The following is an 8,031-nucleotide window of genomic DNA, read 5'->3' on the forward strand; positions in this document are numbered from 1 at the left end:
TGGTGATCGGAGCAGGTGGTTGTGGGGGGACAGATTTATTGCTCCAAGCTTCATTTATCATCAGAGAATGGAAGAGGGCGGTGTAAATCAAAGACGCTTGCCCCAGGTACAGTTTTTCCACTGGCGTGCAGAGATTCAAAGCATCTTAATTCAACAAACAAGCTGAGTTGCAAAGAAAAAAAATGATCCGAGGAGTCTCTGCTGCAGCCTTTTGTTTGAAACAAAAAGCAATGTCATGGAAGCATCCATATTATTTATCCTCAGTGTTCGTCCATAACGCCAATAAAATGACCTAATAGCTGAAAAGACTCCCAGAATTTATTTAAACTCATTGGCCACAGATGAAGGCAGAAATTCAAGGTTTTACATGCAGAGTGAGTAGGTTTGTAGCCCCAGGTGTGTTTGTGTGCCAAGAACTCCCTGCAGAGGGTTCGTCTGCTGCAGGGAAGCTGCGAACGGCTCCAGCATCCTGTTTAGATCTTTTATTCTTTGAAGACAGAAAAAGTGGAGGAAGACATGAAGGAGTTCAGAGTTTACGAATGGAAAATGCACTAATTAGTATATTTACGCTGATTTTTTAAATTTATTTATTTAAACCTGGATGGGGTCGGCAAAGAGGCGCCATCTGTTTTACCAGCAGGTGAGGAGTGGTGAGGTCACTGCTGGTGGACTTTGGCCCAGAAGGGACTGAAGCGAACAGTGGAGTTGGATGCAAAACGGTTTCTGTTTTCTTTTTGTATTGAGGTCGCTCCTGCAGAGCTAGGTGCAGATGATGAACTCACTGGAGCTCCTCACTCCTGTGAGGCTAAAACAGACGAGAAATGATCACACACAGAAGAAAATGCATGCGGTCTTAGTTATCCCTCCTCTTGGCGGTGAGACGGCAGAGCACACTGGTGGACAATCAGTTTTTTGTTGGGGTGCACAATCATTTCTGTTCTTTTAACCTTCTGCTCACACGAATCTCCGCCGTCGAGGCTCCATGTCTCTGTCTGCATCCAAGTAGCTTTTCACCAAGCGAACACACACATGCATACCACGGGGTCCTAATGAAGTGAGAGAGGCTGTCGTCGCACTTTGTAGCACTTGGGTGCAACTTGAGAAGCGTTTCAGATCATCTGATTCACTCGGCAGTCTAAATTTGTCGCCAACTTTTCGCTGCTGCCACGTGCTTCTATTAGGCGCCAACTAACTTATAAATTATTTATCTTATTATGAAGGTTATCTCCAGCTGCAGGTGTTGATTGTAAATTAAAAAAAAAAACAATTCTGCAGCCACTTGTTTTTGTTTTCTTTTTTAATGAACCTGAACCTGTTAAAACACAGATCTGTGCAGCTGTTGGCAAGAATCTATTTGCATTTCTGAATCACTACTTCTTTTTTTTTTCTTTTAAATGTCACCAGATTTTTATCTAAGTTGCAATTATGAACAAGACAAAAACCAAACCTGGAGTCTCATCAGTTAAACAGTTAGAAGTAAGTGATGGAGATATATTTTTAAGAACAAAAAATTTTTTTTATGTTTCTGCTCACAGCAACCTGACAAGTGGTGACTCACAGCTCCTAGATTCAGAAATTAATGATCAAAACATTAAGATCTGGCAGGAAGGGTCACAGCTCATATTTAGCGTTTCAACAGACCATTCAAACTGAGGCGTATAATCAGTTTATATAAAACAGTAATGCAGAAGGTTGGTGTTCACACAGATGAAAACAGAACCTATAGTCCTTGAAGAAATTCATGCCGCCCACCACATTCATGCCAGAGGTTTTAATGTTATTTTATGCTGAGAAGAGATTAGGTTGTAGTGGTTTTGGTCCAAGTTAATAAGTCTTATACTGTTGGAAAGCCTGTTCATTTCTCTGTTAAATAGTGCCACATTTGTAAGGAATATGCATTTGTGGGATGAGCAGTAGAGCTGAGTATGTGGGTTGCGCATATGAAAGATTTGCCGACTCTTCTCTGCTAAACAGTTTATTTTGTTGTTGCTATTGACACTCATTTTGAGCTTCTGGTACCTCCCAGGTGCTGCTAGTCAGGTGCCCGAGATAAGATTCATTGCTAAGAAACATTGTTACAACAAAGAAATAATCTACCAAACACAAATTTTCTTACGTTTTGTGTTAAGTTTATATTGATGTGGGCAATCTCAAACGATATTATGAAATGTGATCGCACTCAGGAAAGATCATGTGTTGAATGATTTTTAGCTACTCCCACACCAGGTGTTGTATGTGCTGAGTTGGGTTCACTGAGTTTGCCATCTTGCATGGAGTCGATTCAAAGATAATCTTTTCTAGTTTCAGTAAAATCAGTCCACATCATCTTTTTTTGCAGCTGGCGATTAAACTCATGTTGATATGCCACTGTTAGGAGCTCTGAAGGAAGCTCAAGTTGCTCTAGTTGACACTGATTTGTCAGGTATGTCTGCTAAATGGTATTTAAATTCTTTCTGGGAGCGTTTGTGCAAATCTTTGTACATCTTCAACTGACGATCGTCACCCCTCAGTTTTAAAAGTGAGAAGAGAGTCCAAGTTGTTATTAGATTTGGACAAAGATCGGAGTGTTGTATGTTACGCCTGTGGTACTGCTGCTGTAGCTGGTCTCCCACCCCCCATCGTGGGGTACTGCTCTCTCATTTAAACCCACAGCACGCTCACAGCCAATCACTATCCTGTTCTGCAAAGAAAGAGCAACAAATCTTTTCTCTGGGAGGCATTGAAAGCTTTTTCAGAAAGTCATATGGTCACTTTGTGTTTTTAAAAGTTGCTGAATGAGTCTCCAAACCGCTAAGCTTCTAAAGCTGTAAAATCACTTTGTTTTGACTTCACTAAGTGGGACCCACTTCAGCTGTAAAAAAAAACTGCTGTGTTTTGCTCTAAATTCACAAAAAATAGAAAAAGGACTTTTACTTCAGAAGTGTTCACTCAGAACACTAATGGTTAATATTTCAAACTGATACTCATTATAAAGATTTAAAACCTGCTGAACCATTTCTGGGGTTTTCCAGGTTAAAAGCTCTTCAGAGCTGCTTCCCTGACCTTTTACAGGTGGAGTAAGGGCATCATCATGCAGAGCCGATGGTGTCTGAAATCCTCTAAATTTCACAAATGGATTATAACATTAATGTCAGCTCTTTTTCCTGTAAAGCTATTAAGGTTCTGTCAGATTCTGCTATTGTGTCGTTCTCTTTGAACAGAATAGGACCTGGGGTACAACCTGAATACAAGCTTTTACATTAGATATCCTTTTTTGTCCCAAATTCACACAAAAAACAACTATTCTTTAAGAAGTTGGCTTTTTATAGGAATGCCTATCATAAGATGCGTTTTAGGACAGTTTTTTGATAGCAGTTTATTATTTAACCCTACTTAATCATTAATAGTTGATTAATCTTAAATATCATTTAAAGATGAGTTCATTCTTAATAAGCTATTAAAGCAAAACCAACAAACTAGTTGTTTATTCATGCCTAAATCATAAATTAACCATCTACAGTATTGTTTATGCTCATAATGCTCATATGAATATACTTCATCACCAGGTGTTAGACATGTATTAATGGATAAACACTTGTTTGAATTGACTGTCATCAGTAATGAAGGCAGTTACTAGTACTATTGTGAACCCTTCTAAAGTGAAGACTATTTCTGCTCTTTAATTATTTGTTAATGTAGACAAAACCCTGAAAGCCACAAGTTCCTGTTCACCTGTGGAAATCAAACAGAAATCCTCATCGATTCAAACTATTTATTAATGATTAATGCTAAATAAGTTGTAGTTACTATAATATGATACTAGCTTTTTTAACTAGTTGGCAAATGGAGTTGTAAACATTTTTGTCAAACTTGGAAATAAAAACATTATGTAATATCAGTATGTGTTAGTTGATGACTCTCCTATTAAACATTAGATTATAACAAATATTTAGTTAACTTCCTTTATTATTAATGAATTGGATTTTTTCAGTAACAGCTAAAGTACACTGTTATCACAGGTTGTCTGTAATTTACTACAGTCTCTTTTCGGACCTTGTTTTTTATCATATTTGTACACCCCGTTCTTTTTGCCATAACAAGTCCCTCATTAGTGATTAAAAAAAGCATTTACACTGAAATCTGAAGCCAGGAAACTAACTGTCCACAACGAAAAGACAACTGATGACCTCAGGTTATGCTCTCAAGACAAATAGTCTGTTTTTTGTTTTTATCTGATTAGATTAGCTGAGAGTGGCAAAAGCTCAAAGTGAATATGTTCTGAAATTGGCAAAACAGAACTATTATTAATAAATGTAAAACAAAATTAAAATAAAAGCATTTTGTAAAACCTAAACACGGGGTTAAAGGTGGGATTTTCTTATTTTGGTTTAACTTGAACACCTCAGTAAACATACGTTCAGAGCCTTTGTGTCCACACTGCCCCCTCTGATGCTGGGCTTCCAGCTCGGACAGAAATAGATCAGAAAGAGGTCACTTTGGCATCCGTTCCCCTCCGCTTCCATGTGAGCACCCTGCTGACGCTCGTGTGTTCCCCCAGCAGGAGCCCATTCAGCAGTCTTCATCAGCTTTCACAGGTCCAGACAGATGTGCTCCGTCGGGTGCCAAACGACAAAGATGACACGTGCCAGGAGAACAGTGGCACGAGCTGCAAATCTCTAAAGCTTCTGTTCAGTCAGGAGCGGCGATATTTCGGGATGAAGAATCGATGTCTTGGTGCTGTGGCCTTGCTGGCACAGTGGTGGCCTACATAATATTTCTGCTTCTTTGTTTTGGTCTGGGGATTATGTCCTGTAAATAAACGAGGCCTGGAAGCTGTCCTCAGCAGCATTATAAAGAGAGAAATGCAAATCTCCAAATGAAAGCATTGCACCTGTTTTCAGCCAAATTCAGCAAAGTGAAGAATTAAACAAGTGCAACTTTTTTCCTCCCTCAGACCATCTCCCCTTCATTCCCCTCTTACTTTTCTTGTCACTTTCTCTTAATCATTGGTAGATGTGAGCGATCCAGCAGGAGTACGAGCTGCAGACCTGTAGTTATCAGTATGCATGACTGTATTTGAATATGAACTGAAAAGGCTATTACAGCTCAATTTCATGCCCAGCAGGAGAGCTGACATATTTCTCCCTTTATAGGAATCAGACTGTCAAGAATTTTCACTTTGCTTTCAGTCTCTCTCTCTTTTTCTCGTCTCTTTTTCCATTTTGCTTTAAATTTCTGCCTTTTCACTCCATCCATTTCCTTTGTGTTGCATTTCCTCTGCTGGGCTTTTGACTTTGCTTGGCGTTGCAGTCTTGACTAAAACTTGATCAGATCTGATAATGGGCACCCTTTATTGTTTTTATTTGTGTTTCTGTGAATAAAGGTAACTGTCATTGAAATGTATTGCAATTAATCATTAAATGCAATGTTTTTTATTAACTCCAAGAAGAAAATGAAGTCATGTTTATGGAGTCAAATTGATAAATTTTGAGTTAAAATTTGTGAGGCAGGCATTGAGCCATCTCTTACTTATAATCTAGAAACTAACAGATTATGCAAGCTCACCAAAGATCTCATGTTATTGCAGGAGATCATGCAACCGTCATGTTACACAAGCTCACTCTGGACTTCCTAATACTGGACAGGCTCGCCGTATTGCACAAGAACTCACAACTTTACCCAGGATCTCACAAGATTGTGTGGTATTGAAGATGATCACATGGAATCTTGTGAACATTTATTTTTTTTAATTTTTAGTTTATTTTAGTTAAAAATGTTGGCATGAAAGTTGGTGGGTGATATAAAATCCTTTAATGCTGGGTCTTTTTATATTTATCTATGTTGTTTGTTTTTACCTATTCCAGCAATGGTCAAAAACCAGTGATTTTCCCAAACTTTTTTGTGACATGAACCCCTAAACAGCATTAGCTTCTGGCTGGGGACCCCCTTGTAAACCCCCCAAGGATGCTACAAAAATGTAAAAAAATCTAATTATGTTAGTATTCCGATTTAATAATTAATACATATGTTTAGCATAATAATTAGCCAGGAGTTCTTTTTCTTTTGCAGTGTCCTCTACAACAGGGCTGCTGGTTGGTTCCTTCGTTTTTTGTTTTTATTGTCAGAAACTTATCCATCTTGCTATGTTAGCTTGAGGAGAAAAGCAGCTTGCTAAATGTATTTGCAGCCAATCAGAAAGATGAGCATGGCGAATAACATTTCTTATACAGTATTATCTTTTAAAATAATAATTGAAAAAGATATTAAATTCAAAACATTTATTAGATTTAATATTTAAATTTTTGCATTTTTTTTCCTGCTTTGAGGCCCCCCTACCGCCACCTGGTGGCCCCCCATTGGCCGGCGACCCCCCACTTTGATAAACACTGTTGATTTGATTTTATGTTGATTAGAGTCTAATCCACATACGGTAAAATAAAAAGGTAGACAGAAAACATCTGGACCAATGTTTCCAATCGGATGTGTGATAGCTGGCATGTTTTTATAAATATCTGCATGCTCCAGCATGGCTGATGTCAAATATTACACACGAGAAAAGAACAAATGTCAGCCTGCATCAAATAAATTTGTTCAATTTGTCAGCCTCTTGTCTGAAACGCATCTTCATTAGATGTTTAAACAACTAAAAATGAAAACACTTCCCTGCATCTGAAAAAATGATTCACGGTAAATTGAGTTTGTTGCTTATTTTAAGCTAAATTGGTTTTTGTTTAGTTAGTAACTGTGGCTGTTATGCAGTTGTTTTTTCTTCTGACACAGACTACAGACATGAGGGCTCTCCTCTGTAACCTGCTTTTCCTTTAGCTTAAAAAGCTCTGCATTTCTACTGTCCACCTGCACTGAAAGAACATCAGAATATGGTTTTGTTCAAGTGAAAGGGTTGTTAGCTGGCTGAGTCACCAGCTGCCAGTCCTTTTTTTATCTTTTGTGTCGTGATGTCTTTAGAAGAAAAGAAAAAAAAACACAAAAAGCTGATGCCTCTTTGTCTTTAAACCTGCAGACATCGGCGCTGGCATTGTGATGCTGTGTTATGAATCCGATGCACGGCCCTCATCTTTAGAGACCATGTTGTTCTAAATAATGTTAGCTACACAAACCTCCTTGCTGAGGGAAATCACCCGCTCTCTTGTTGCTTGCTGTTGCCTCATAATTTACCCAAACTATCGCCTGGATCCAATTTCACAGTGTTCCTTTACAAACCGCCGACTGCCAGAGTTCGTCTCTGCCTGCTTTGTGCTTTTATTCAGTTGTAGAAAAACAAAAGAAAATTGTATGATCAGTTTGAGTTTTTGCAAGAAAAAAAAACTTGTTTAGTATCTGAAAAATTGTTTAGACAGGATCGTAGCACTTAAGATATAGATATGTAATTGGCATCATCATAAATTTAGCTTTTACCTAAAACTTCAGTTACATTCAGTAGAAAACACAGTTTAAGGAAATTATTTAATAAGCGAGAACAAGCATCAGTCTGAAAAAACCCCAAATGCCAGCAAAGATGTTTTGTTTTCAAACAGATATTCTTATAGGATCAGAACAAACTTTGGGAAGCACACATTTAGCTATGCAGCCCCTTTCACATGGAATAACTTGCAAAGTGATCTGAAACTACAGCTCCTCTTACCTATAGGTCAATTTAAATCAACTTTACATGAGCTTCATCTACCATCTCTGACCTGTCATTGCTAGCCATATGTTTTATGAAATTAAGTATGCTTTGTGCTATGTTTTTATGCTATATATTTATGTTTTTTATTTGTTTTGTATATGTTATATCTTTTGTGATTTATTTTCAATGTTATTTCGATATGTTGTTTGTATGATGTTTCTTCTTTTATCTTTTTCTTATGGGTGTCTCTGGTACCCGCCAGGCTAACATTGCAAATAAGTTCCCTTTCAGTCAATTCACTCGGTACAACATCATGTATGGGAACCACGCCCCTGCGTGTCCTGGCTGAAGCCACCTCTAATCACGCCTTTAGGCAGGTGACGTGATGACGACAGATGTCAGGCTCCGCCTGCACATATAAATGC

Source organism: Austrofundulus limnaeus, unplaced genomic scaffold (genome assembly GCF_001266775.1).
Source record: "Austrofundulus limnaeus strain Quisiro unplaced genomic scaffold, Austrofundulus_limnaeus-1.0 Scaffold0, whole genome shotgun sequence".
In the NCBI taxonomy this organism is placed as follows: domain Eukaryota; kingdom Metazoa; phylum Chordata; class Actinopteri; order Cyprinodontiformes; family Rivulidae; genus Austrofundulus; species Austrofundulus limnaeus.